The sequence below is a fragment of the Poeciliopsis prolifica genome, unplaced genomic scaffold, assembly GCF_027474105.1.
Source record: "Poeciliopsis prolifica strain line A6 unplaced genomic scaffold, Auburn_PproV2 SCAFFOLD030, whole genome shotgun sequence".
In the NCBI taxonomy this organism is placed as follows: Eukaryota; Metazoa; Chordata; class Actinopteri; order Cyprinodontiformes; family Poeciliidae; genus Poeciliopsis; species Poeciliopsis prolifica.
Genome location: NW_026562405.1, coordinates 54,395 through 65,059, shown reverse-complemented (window position 1 = coordinate 65,059; position 10,665 = coordinate 54,395). Strand labels below are relative to the sequence as shown.

At 36.1% G+C, this 10,665-nt stretch overlaps 2 pseudogenes; both read left to right on the top strand.

The window, feature by feature from the left end:
- Positions 1-190: 190 nt before the first annotated feature.
- Positions 191-9,574, top strand: LOC129372639 (deoxyribonuclease-1-like; annotated as a pseudogene).
- LOC129372653 (enkurin-like) lies at positions 7,726-10,425 on the top strand (annotated as a pseudogene).
- The last annotated feature ends 240 nt before the right edge of the window (positions 10,426-10,665 follow it).

Here is a 10,665-nt window from a genome sequence, read left to right as displayed (position 1 = left end):
TACAAACTGACAGCAGGTGGACTGTGCTCTATCTGATATATCTCAGGTCATATAAATTACACAAAGGGAAAAAAGAGGAAGTGTCTATCTCTCATGTCCTAATTCCTCTTTTTTTTATCTGCTCTCATTCCTCTTTCAAAGCACCACTAAAATAATGAAACCATATTTTCAGAGGAAACTGCAACTTCAAATTAAGAACCTCTAATGAGAAACTTCCACAGAGCCTCATGGGAAAATCTAATAATTAGAAGATTAGAGAATATTATCATTGAAAAGAACTTTGCTTTTCCTGGAACCTACACAAACTCCACATGTAGGAGTTTGTGGGAGTAAATTTAATTAAGTAGAATATTTCTTCATTCATCCTGTGTTGAACTTTGGTCCCTCTGATCTGTGATCCAGAAAAGTGCCATGGTTCTAAATGCTTGCACAGAAGCAGGAAACTTGTTCTTCGTCTGAAATATATGCTGCTGGGCGTGCAAAAGTTCACATGCTTTGAGGTTGTGGGCAACAGAGACACTTCCTGGGTTATTGAAGAGTGAAGCGTCTGTTAGAAGACACATAACACTGCAACACACTTTCAAAGTCGTCTGATTTACCTCCAACGGTAAGAACTTTCTTCTACTAAGTTCACAATCTTTTCCTTCCTTTATTAGTCAGTAAATGTCATTTGGTGAGGTTAGTTTAGTTTTAGAATCTATAAAATAAAACATTGTTTTGTTTCATTGCTTTTGACAGTGTTGACTGTGGAATTGTGCTTCCATTCATTACTTCTTCAGTTAATTATTGTCATCCTTTCACTCCCACACATTGAAGAAAGAAACATCCAAATTATGCGTGAACAAACATTCATGCAATACATGTCTGGCGGTTTAACGACATTTTTTATCTTCTATTTTAATAAACACCCCGTCAGTTATCAGTGAGCTACAGTTGGCAGCATTTCCAGCACATGACCCATTTATTTGACTTGATAAAATATGCTTTGTCAAAAAGGCCTACTTCAAAATTGTCTTTTAAAAGTTTATTTTAGTTTAAGTGTTCACCACTTTGTTTTTGAAGCGCTTTCAAAGTTCCCCTTTGGACTTTGACAATTTTTTTTTTCCTAGAGCAGGTTTTCAAAATAATTTTTTGTTTGCTAAGCCAATCACCTCTGACCCACAATTCACTTGTAGATAAAAAAACGTTTCAGAGCTTACAAGACTAGAAGCATTAATAATGGTAATAAATGCCATTATTATTCAAGAATAATGGTAAATTTTCACTGGGTTCTTTTGTTCCTGTTAACATATTTTCAAATGCTGTTCTTTTGAGAAGTTTTAAGGCGTGGCAGTGTTTTGATAACTGTCTTGTTTTTCTAAGGGCTATACAAAGAGAAGCAACATTCATCTATCTGATCGGATGTCCAGTGTGAAGTGTGCACTGTCAGGATATCTCATAGCACTTCAATGCTTACCTCTGCTGGCATGGTTTATGGAGATGTTGAATTCATATTACAACAAGACTTAAACCTTGTGCACATTCCCAAAAGTCTAACTATTATTTTAGTTGGTCAGCAAATTAGCCTGACCCAAACCACATATCTATTGTGTATCATCATGAGGAAAGAGTAAGAAATCAGACCGTGCAGATGAGCGAAAGGCTGTTCTTACATTAACCTGGGCTTTCTGAACATCATAGAAAGCTACAAACTAATCATCATGCCAAACTCATGCTGAATTTCATGAAAAATGTCCCCCTTCCCAGTGTTCAGTGCAAATACTATTCATCACATTGACATACTTTCTAATAGATTACTCTTTCTGCATCAAAAATCAGTTTTTGTGTTGGACTTTTTGAAACAACACAATAAGGATCTTTTTGTCATTTTCCGTCCACAGTGTCTTGTTCGTTGGGGTGTTTTGACCGTGTGAAACAGTTGCTTCATACAACACAGCTGAGCCTAACCACATAGCTTCTCTGTGGTTATGTTCTCATTTCACCAAATTCCTCCTGCGTCTGTGTCTTTTCATTTGTTTCATTTGTATATTTATTTAAGTTATCTTTTTTGTCTCTAAACAGGTCAAAATGAAAGTCGCAGCCTTCAATGTGAGGAACTTGGGACATCAGAAAGTCACAGACAAAATGGTCTCCGAGTACCTTACTAAGGTAATGGAACTATTTTCATCTTTACAGCATTTAATAATAAAATATATGATGCAATGTAGACATATATTGTATACCTGGTTTGTGTTTCTCCCAGATAATCTCTCAGTACAGCATAATTGTGATACTCGAGGTGGTGGATAAAAGTGGCAAAGCCATGGAGATGTTGCTTAAAAAACTCAATTGTGCTGCGTAAGTATGAAATATCTTAATGTAGACAATGGATAAAACCCTTGACACTCATAAAAGCAATATGTGACATCATAATGTCTTCTTGTGTCGCTTTTGATCTAACAGTGATCATCCATATAAAATGATCTGCAGCACCAGTCTGGGCAGAAGCACCTACAAGGAGCAGTTTGTTTGTTTCTACAGGTGGGGAGAGATTTACTGCTAATAATGTTATACTTTGTTATATTAAACAATGAATGACATAAGCAACTTCATGTGGTGAGGATTTAGAAACTCAAAATCTAACTAATGTCAAAAGCAAACCACACTGTCCCTTTTTAAAGGAGGCAATTTTGCCTTTGTTTTGCTCTAAATAGGACAGAAAGTAAAAGCTGAAAGTAAATCTCCTCAAATTTCTGACTTAAAAATGTGTTTATCCAAAAAATTTGGATAAGAAAAAACTAACAATAGGTCAGATAATCATCAAACCTTTAAAGCAAATGGGCTACAGCAAAATACCAGACCATTTATCATTTATCAACAAGCTACAGGAAGCTCAGACAATAAATCTCACAGATTCACCAAAACTGGACAATAGCAGGTTTCAAAAAGCATCCCCTTGTTTAGCTGCACATTAAGACTGAAGGGCCACAATTAGGAATAAAAAAAAACATGAAAACATTGATCTATTCTACCTTGTAGTAATGTTTAAAGCTGCTGCTGGTGGTGCAGTAGTGACATATTATAAACCGAGTGTTATCCTCCAACTTTGCTGACCATGTCCATCCTTTAATGACCAGTTTTCAATCTTCTGGTCATTAAATGTGTGATGCCACTTAGGTTAGGTCAACTCAAACTGATTTTTTGAAAATACCGACATTAAACTCCAATGGGATCCACAGTGAGCAGGCCTCAATCTACTAAAACACCTTGAGAATGTTGTGAATTCTGGGGTCCTCATCTTGGATGTACATCTGACTAATCTTGACCAAAATGTTTGAGAGATGTTTCTGACACCCTGCTAAATCAATGCTTTAAATAATTAGTACAATTTTATGAAGTTTCTGATGCATTCTGAGAAGTAAAACTCTACAAATCCCTCCAGAAATTTGACTTCTCATGCACTCAAGAAGGTTTAAAATCGTATTAATAATACAGTAAACAAACTTTATTATTATTGTTTGTGTTTCAGAGAAGATGATGTCAAGCTTACAGCTCAGTATCAGTATGAAGACAATCAGGTTGGAGATGAAGATGCCTTCGCAAGAGAGCCCTTCATCCTGCGCTTCTGCTGTCCCTCCACAGTGTGTGCTGTTCCACATTAATGAAACGCCAGCTCACAGTGCACAAAACAGTTCATCAGACAATTTGCAAGGATATGATGACGGCTCTTTTTGCCAGTCTTCATATCCTACCTTTCTTTATGACAGATTCATTTGACTCATTCTATGATAGATAAGTTGTAAAAGTCACGATGAAACCCTTACTCTTACTCTCCCTACACTAAAAATACAATATTATAGTTTTACTTACAGGTTAGGTTATAAAATATTACAACATATTCTCAGCTAAATTCTTTTAAATCATCAAGATCATGGTTTCACTGCAGTCAAACCACTGTGGTTTATCTTTATAAGCCTGTAACATTTGTTTCATTCAAATCTAATGGTGAGTCATGAAAAATGTTCTTGTAATGAGCACTTCAGAAAGTCATACAGTAATGAATATATGGTCCTGTGCTGCACCAGAGAGAGCAGATTATCATTACTAAATACTACCATATGTCAGTTTTTTACAGTGATATGACAGGGTTTCTACACAGTTTGGAAACATATGAAATTTGACTAAATATTTTCCAAATGTGTATAAGTTTGAAAATGAAAGCTACTTTTATGCACATACTTTGATTCCTATATTACTGCATACAATTATAATCCATCCGTCCATCCAATGTGGTATGTGTTGCAGTTTGTACAGAGTAAATACCTTATGGATAACTGTTATAAACATATCGGCTATGAATGTATGGTCAAATGTTGTGTTTTATTTGGGGCTTAAAAGGACTGAGATCATGTGAAATAGGAGACATTTTGACATAACATGTGAAAACACTAAACTGAGGCCTCTACTTATTTTAAACCTAAATATTTATTTGAGCTCACATCTATTTAGGTGCACTGTGGATCTGGGTCTATGTTATTTGCTTTCATGTCCACTTTCAGTTGTAAAAGACCTGGTCCTGATTCCGGTCCACACCAAGCCAGAAGACTCAGTAAAGGAACTTGATGAGCTTTACGATGGTCAATGCTGTCAGACAGAAGTGGAAAACAAATGTAAGTTGTTACATTCTATATAAAGATATACAACTTGAAAATTGTAGGATAATATTAGAGTTTTTATTAATAGCTTTGCTAAAATTCAGCCAAAAGTTAATCATTTCAGCCGTCTCTCCACTGTAACTCAGAGGAGAGAGTTTTCAAACTCCAAGGGTCACTGTCTTGTTAAAAATGTGAGTGAGATGCTGGATAATATGCTTGGTAAATCACTCATTGAATAACGCCATGGTTTTCCCATTTATTATGGACTTTTTCTGTTATTACAAACAGTAAGAGGTCAGTGGGATCTTTTTTTAATGTCTTTTAACACTAAACTGAGAAGTCTACTAATGAAAGAAATCTTGGGGGAGGAGGATAAAATGTAAAATTGCTGTTTTGCTTACAAACACTAACAATCACTACTTTAAATACTTGTGTACAGTAATGTGTGGTTTTGACTTTTATTTTTTGTCCTTGGCAGAATATCATGATATTGGGGGACTTCAACGCAGATGGTCGATATCTTTCCAAGAAGAAAAAGGAATCAATCCGCATCTCTTCTGATCCCTTCTACTGGTTGATAGATGACGATGTTGACACCACGACTAGTAATTATAATGACAACACCTACGACAGGTAAAGATACATGTTAGGTGCCAAGGACACCTATCTTTGTTTCTACAACATTAATAAAACAACAAATTGCTACTTTTATTTTGTCCTGAATCAGGACAAAATAAAAATGACTTTGTCTTGGAATTAGATAACGAGTTTACATCACATCTGTGTGTCATGAATACACACTGTGCACATTTTTATCACACTTTGTATAACAATAAATTCCTTATATTTAATTCCTTGAAATAAATTGAAATCATCATCTTGCTAGAGAAGGATGTTTCAATATTCTCATTTCAAAATTTGTCTAAGCTTGTTGAGGTTTACAGGTAGGTTACAGTAAATTACCTCCCATGAATTACCTTGATTTTTATAGATTTTTTTATCTTGTCATTTTTGTTATAGATCCCCTCATTATTTAGTATCAGACCCTGGTGACCTCTAGGATTGTGCCCTGCCTCAGTTAGATCTTAAAAATAGCATACTTTCTTCACCTCACTGAGTCTGTATTGTTGAATTTTATTCCCTCTAAAAAATCATGAACTGCAAAACATGTCTACTGTTGCTAAAAGTTCTATCTAATAATTTTATAAGTAAATGTAAATGTGTAGATGTATTTGGAGATATGTTGAAAACTGCACCAATAAACTGCTTTGTGATACTATCTTCTTCAAATAGGATTGTGGTGTATGGGGAAGAAATGCTGGGTGCCATTGTTCCTGACTCTGCAAAGTCTTTCAACTTTCAAGTGGAGTTTGGGCTAACAGACGAAAAACGTATGCTTTATTGTCATCATTGTTTAGCAATACTGCATCACAGAGAAATGGTTGACACTTTCAGACATTTTAGAGCACATAGTAGGTGCAAAGATTTATAATTTTATGTTTTCACTCTCCAAGGCTGGAAACATCAGTGATCATTATCCTGTGGAGGTGGAGCTGGAGACTGTCCAAAAAGCAGTAAAACCAAAGAAGAAGGCTTTACCGCGAACAAGAAAAAGATCCCCTAAAGGAAAAAGCCCAAAGAAAGGTACCATTTATTTTGTTGACAACAAACTTATAGACGTTAGATGAGTTCATCTTATATTATCTATCTGGATAACTGTTCAACTCAAATTTTAAATTATTTGAATTTTCTCCCACCCTGATATAAACGTTTCCATTGCAGCCCTGGCTGTATAGTTAGGGTTCCCTGGTGAAAGGTGAAACTCCTGCCCAGTTTGTAGTTTTTTAGAATTTTTTTTTTTTTTTTTTTTTGTCAGGATTATCCTCCATTTACCTCAAAATCTTAATGTCATTCTGACTTCAAGTTAATCTAATTGATGCTTAAAATATATACAGTGGGTCTACACTGAAATCAATTGGTTGTACTGGATTTAGGCATTGTTAATGAGTACATACGCACAATACACAAAACTCACATCTATACTTGCAAAAACTATCTTATCTTCCTTTTACTTTACAAACATGCACTGAAAAGCACATTGAAGATATTAAAGTTTATGGTTTGTTGAGGATTAAACTTTTCCCAGGTATCATGAATGCATCACTTTGCCATTTTTATATCTGATTAACTGTGAAATTCAGTCTTTGTTTATTTCAACCAACAGGATCAGAAAATATGACCAAGCCATCAAAATCCAAGACTTCTGGAGCAAAAAAGAGAAAAGGACAATCACTTGCATCCAAGACGCCAACAAAAAGGCGACGTTGAGCCACTTTAATCAATCATTACCAAACTCATGGTTTATTAGATCTTCCTGTAGCCTGTATTTTTGTGGAAAACTCAATGTCGAATAAAGAAAAACAAATATGTCGACCATGTAATTCTCAGACTCAGATGAAACTTGATATTAAATTTTTAAAAATCATAAATTGAACTTATGAGTAAAATTTATTTTCATTGCATATATACATGTTAAGAATAATGTAGAAAACCAAGCACACATTTATTTCATAAAATAATCTTTATTTAGTAATTTTTTTTGTGTGTGTTTTTTAAGATATGAATCCCCGAACTGAGACTGGAGAACAGAAGTTACTTAACATGTCAGAGAATATATCCAGAGGTCATACATTCACAGCACTTTTCAGTATATTGCGATATCAGTGGGATATACTAACGTCGGACAACTTCAAGCCAGAATACATGTCCCTTCCCGCATTCACAGCTGCCTAATTGCCAATCCATCCATTTAAATGATTACAAATATTCATCATTTTAAATATAAATAAATGTGTCTATTTTTACAGTGTTTACGCTGAAATAAATCATATTTAGTTTTATACCGAATTTGAGGTGTTTGAATTATAATAGAATTTTACAGATTAATATCAAATAAATCACATTTTGTTTTGGACAGAATTTGAGATGTTTGAATAATAATAACACTAGAATTTTAAAGACTTGTTAAGTTCCCCAGCAACAAGCCAGGTAGGTGCTTTAACTTTTTTTGAAGTGTGTTCACAATTTTGCGATGTCAGAAGCGACCAACGCAAAAGGGAGCGTTCAAGACTGGATCTCAAAGGAAACCGGAAAAAAACCACCCAGGTGAGTTTTACAGGTCACTTAAAAACTAAAACCAAGAAGAAGTTAGCCCAGGTTTTACAACGGAGTACCGAACCGATCCAAAACCGACACGGGACGCAATTTGTTCCGTACTAAATATCCGATAGACATCTGTCACACATACACACTGAATGCATCAATAAAAAACACAATAAAACTCTGGGAATATTGAGTCCAGCCAATATTGAGTCGGGTGTTGAAAGGCAGTACGGTGAGCAGCCTGAAAACCCCGATAAAGAGAAACGTTGCAGAAACGTTGCAGATAAAAGGCCCTGTTTACACAACAATTTCTGGTGAGCATGGACGTTTTGTTGCGTTTACAGTACATTTACATGAACCCACCGAATGTTTTCTCAGAAAATTGCCCAGATTGAAAACGGGTTCCATAGTGCAATGGTTCTGACACGTACAGGTGTCCGTTGTCTTGTAAACAGAGGAAATGGATCTTTTCTCCCTGGGAATCCCTAGCTCCTGCAGAGTATGACGCAAAAACATAGTTTTTCTATAATCCACAGAAGAAGAAGAAGAAGAAACTACTGACATGGTGTTGTTACAGTTCGCGTTTCCCCATCAGATACGGTTCCTTCAGCGTCTCTTCGCCGCTCCAAACCCAGGTTGCAAAATACACGTGTTTGTTCCGCACTCTTATCTAGAGAACTACGGACACCGTAAAAGCTCAAACAACGTGTTTCAGCAAAGCGTTGTTGCTGATTCCAACCGGTGCACCTGATTGCACCTGATTCCAACCGCAATCAGCACCTGATTAGGGTGCGGGTTTTTCAACCGCACCCTCATCTGACGCACATAGTGCGTGTTTTTCTCCCGGTATCTGGGGGAACGGTATCTGATGGGGAAATGCGAATCGATGTGCTTTCAAGTAAAACTTTTTTTTTTTAAACACATGCGCACTTAGTTTCAAAGAACCTAGCACCAACTAGTGGCGTGACGAGAGCATTACACGTTTTCGATGTGTACCGTTACTGTGTAAACAAAGATTGTAATTAGAATGGCTTCATGTAAATGTGTTAATAGAAATGAAACAAAATTCCATTTTCGTTGGATTATTGCCATGTAAACAGGGCCTAACTTACAACAACCAGGCAATGTTACATTTATTTAACAATTTGTTAAAGCTATATGTGTGACCAGAGGTAAGTAGTTATATTTACTTGACTAACTTTTTGAAAGACAAACGAATACACAAAACAAATAAAAAAACTTTTAGGAGTAGTTTTTTTATGCGATAGTTTTTACTTTTAATTGAGTAACATGAGTATGAAATATTGCTACTTTTACTGAATTAAAATTTCAGAATTCTGTTTTATTTTTTTGTTTGTTTTTTTTCCTCAAGTGTTATTGAGTATATTCTGTCATCATATCTTACTAAAGGTATGTACCCAAGCATCTGGCAGCTATTCTGCTTGAGCAGAAACCAGTCAAACAGGCTTGGAAGACGATGGGACCAGCAAAACTTGAATTGCCTTCTCCGTCGAACTACCTCAAGAAAAACGCAAAGCGCCCCAAAGCTCCTGAGAGTTAGTTCCTCAACCAACTGCATGAGGATTTGCTTTTGTGCTGTCAATATAACCCACCTGATATATGCTTTTTTTTTAGGGACAGGGACTGAAGGCATCCATAAAACCAGTACGATCACTAAAGTAAGGCCACCTCCATATACGGGCCAACCAACCACTGACTCCAATCAAGAGAGATCTCTTAGCTGATGTGAAGCCTAAGCCCTCTCGTGTAGACTTTGCACAGGCACACAAAGAGCTTCTCCAAAGCGCTGGACTTAGCCCCAAATATATCATAAAAAAGGTATTTTTCTGCATCCTGTCACTTCACTCTTTGAAAAGTGTGGCTAATGTTGACAAGTCCTGGGCCATGAGTGCTATTTCTCTCCTCCCTAACCTTTCAGTGACTGACCAACAGCACTCGGATGTTATCTCCTTTATGAATTGAACATGGCATAATATTCAGAACCTCCCTAAGTCCAACTGTTAACAGCCACATTTTCCATGTAGGAGGCCATTTGAACATTTGAGCAAATTATAGTTGGACGTGAAGCTTATTTTTCGTTCCTGCAGGATTATGGTCAGGTACCCACATACTTACAACAGCGCCGTGCAGCTGAACAGCAGGCTAGGGATGACCAGGCGAGACTTGAAAAGGAGATGCAGGCCACACGACAAGTGTCAGAGGAAGAGCGAAAAGCTACCATAGAGGTATGCAGCATTTGTTTTCTTTAACAACAGACATCTAACAACTAAAACCTCTGGTGAAGTAAATAAAATTGGACAGAGGAAGTCAAAGGAATGTAAATATCGAATAATGTCTAATGCCAAGTTCCCGTCTTCTTGTTAGGGCTTGAAGAAGAAATGGCATGAAGTACATCATGAATATCAGGGCCTTCCTTTCATCCTGTACACCCCATCGCAGAAAGCCCGCAAGATCCACATGGAGGAGCAACTGACTGAACTAGAGAAGCATATAAGACTGCTTGAAAAGTTCAAAACCATCTACATTTCTGATGCAGATGCCAATGGATGTCCTTAACCCCTGAGACTCCAGATATCATACATAAAAAAAATAAAATGTTCTACATTTATTACAGCTTTTATCTGTGATCTTTAAAGCTTTTAAATTAATCTTATTTTGTAGTTTTATTTCAGTGAAAACATTCATATACTGATATTCATTTTTACAATAAAAAAAAAAATGCAAAAAAAAATTGTAATATATTTTTGCATGATTGAATCAATCAGTCAATCAATCAATCAATCAATCAATCAATCAATCAATCAATCAAATTTTATTTGTATAGCACATTTCAGCTACAAGGCATTTC